The sequence below is a fragment of the Gavialis gangeticus genome, unplaced genomic scaffold (genome assembly GCF_001723915.1).
Source record: "Gavialis gangeticus isolate Ggan-Ray unplaced genomic scaffold, GavGan_comp1, whole genome shotgun sequence".
NCBI lineage: Eukaryota > Metazoa > Chordata > Crocodylia > Gavialidae > Gavialis > Gavialis gangeticus.
Window position 1 is genome coordinate 13,260,328 of NW_017729031.1, and position 2,666 is coordinate 13,262,993.

The 2,666-nt window shown below is 39.6% G+C and overlaps 1 long non-coding RNA gene across 1 annotated transcript; it reads right to left on the reverse strand.

Moving 5' to 3' along the window:
* Positions 1-539: 539 nt before the first annotated feature.
* LOC109301338 lies at positions 540-2,425 on the reverse strand. The gene is made up of 2 exons (XR_002098510.1): positions 2,379-2,425; positions 540-2,315 (listed from the first exon to the last, which is right to left on the reverse strand). It is a non-coding gene; the product is annotated as an uncharacterized LOC109301338 (long non-coding RNA).
* Positions 2,426-2,666: the final 241 nt, after the last annotated feature.

The following is a 2,666-nucleotide window of genomic DNA, read 5'->3' on the forward strand; positions in this document are numbered from 1 at the left end:
TGTCCTAGAATATGATTCTGAAGAACCAAACCCTCTCCTAACTGAAATTTTGATTTCTGTTTTGTATCGCCTCCAAAGGGCAGGCTACTCCAGAAACACCATAGATAGTAGCCTTCAGAAACACTCTAGATGCCCAAGGATATCCTGATGTCAGCTGACACCAATTTCTTATTCCAGTTTTCAGGGTCCTAATAGTAAAGTACCCCTAGTAATTCACCAGTAGCAAAGAAATAGGATAGAACGGATAGTTTAGTGTAGCACATTTAGCATCAGCTTAAACAGAAGGCTGAATCTCACAATTCCCTGTGAACAGGTTCTGATGGACTGTAAGCTGAGGTACATAATGACCACCTAAGTCGCATGATATTGCCATTTCTGCTTTCTCTTTGGATGTCTAAAACGTTTATAAACATGAAATGGGACATTCAAGGTAATTTCTCCATATGAACACACACAGGCCTAAAGATTTTTGCTTTCCACAAACATTTTTGCAAATAAAAAAAATCTATATGAATACTCACAAAAAACTGATAAAAATATTGAGAATTTAAAAGGAAATGTCTAGATTTTATTCAAATGATTTCTCATGAACATGTTTTTGTAATACTTAATACAGCACAAATATGAATATACCATTCAAGATGTAATTCTTTGGTAGTCAAGTCTTCCCAAAACTTTCTACCCGTATGTAAGTACTAAATAAAACTTGTGTTTGGTGCAATACTTCTGAAGCTATCAGTTGACCCAGATCATATTTGCATATGCATGGTACACTTTCATGCTTCTCAGGAAAAACCCTCAGTTTCAAAACCAAAAGATCTATCCTCAGACTACTTTTGTTGAACTATGGAACCTTAATGTATTTCCTGAGTTCCAGGTATTTCTTTTGGACTAGATAAAAAGTGACATTTGTATGTCATTCTGAGTCACCTTTGTCAAGTATTTGTGCAAATTGCATCCAGGCTCCTGTACTGGTAAGACTTTGCCAGATTTCTTCATTTAAACAGAGGAGGCTTCATAGCTGATTTTTTACACACACTACAGCATATTGTAAACTGAGTTTCAATGTGTAAACTTTTTGAATTTTTCATAAATTTTTACTAGTGATGCTTTGTTCACAAGCAAATATTTGACAGTTGTTTCATTATGAAATGAATCTATTTACCTAAAGTATCAGCCATCTAAATGAAAGCCTTGAACCCCATGCCAGAGCCTTGAATAAGCAGAGTGAAATGACTTGTGTGTGACCTAATCTGTTGCATCTATGGTTGTTAAAGGCCACTGCTCAGAGATCTGACTTGATGGCAATTAAATAAACCAGAAAATTATCAGGTAACACTCTTTGCAGCTGATTGAAAGAAGAGATTGTTAATTTCTAATTTGATCTATACCGATGTTAACGTAATCTATTTTTTTTCTAACAGTAATTTTGCAAGCCAGGTATGATTCAAGGGTACTGGTAAGGGAAACATTTTAAATGACCACAGACTCCTTAGTCTTATGACCTAGCTTCTCCTAACCTCTTAACCGTCTTAATTATTAGGCAATCAAAGGGCCAAGAGTTTGAACTTCGTCTTAAAAGGGCCTTGTCACACATTCACTTGCAAAAGTTGCAAATCATTGGAATGTAACGTATTAAAGTTAGTATGTGTTAGGAGACAACCTTACCTAAAAAGGGAATAATTTTGCAATTTCATGAGGGCATTTAACATGTGCTGAAGTGCTTGAATGTGTGTCTTAATGTGTGACATCACCCTTTGTAACAGGTCCAGTCAGGGAACAGAAACTGCAAAAAATGTGACCAATCATAATGCAATAAAAATGAATAATAAATTACTATAGCAAACACAGTTTGTGAGTAAAGCATAACATGGTGGACGCCAAAATACATTTGTATCACTTGTCTGTTGGATAATGCATTTGTAACACTTTACAGGTAGAATAAAGGCTGAAATTCATTGATTAAACTGTTCGCTTTGAATAGCTTACTTGGGTGTAATTGAAAGGCATATCTGAAAGTACTGCTCTTACACAATGCCCTGCTATGAAAGCTGTTCTGAACTTTTTAACAGGTAATCCTGAAATTTGGGTTGAATATGAATGAAGAGCCAAACATTACATTCTTAAATGTTCACTCATTTGCCATTCCTAGGTTTCATATAAGGCATTTTAGAATATTTAAATGATCGTTAGATAGTTGTTTTAACTAATTGCAATATGTGAAAAGTGGGTAGGGGTGCCTTAACCTTAGCCCTTGCCTTTGGGTGGGTTGCGTGACACAGGAGGCAGTTGGGGCCAGGCACGGCTGTGGCCACCTGCTCCCTGTGGGGGTGCAAGCCCTGAGGAGAAGAATGGGAGCCAGGCACAGCTCTGGTCACCTGAGGCCTGTGGGGGTGCAAGACCCCAAGAAGGAAAGCTGGGGCCAGGTATGGCAGCAGCCACCTGAGCCCACTGGGGAGGAAAGCCCTGTGGCCCCAAGTGAAGGGAGCAGCATGAAGCCCCAGTGAAGGGGGCCGAGATCTGGAGCCCTGAGTGAAGGGGGCAGAGATGAGTAGCCCCAAGTGAGGGGGCGGTGTGGAGCCCAAGTGAAGGGGGCAGAGATGAGTAGCCCCACACGAGGGGGGCAGTATGGAGCCCTGAGGAAAGGGGGAAGAGATGAGTAGCCC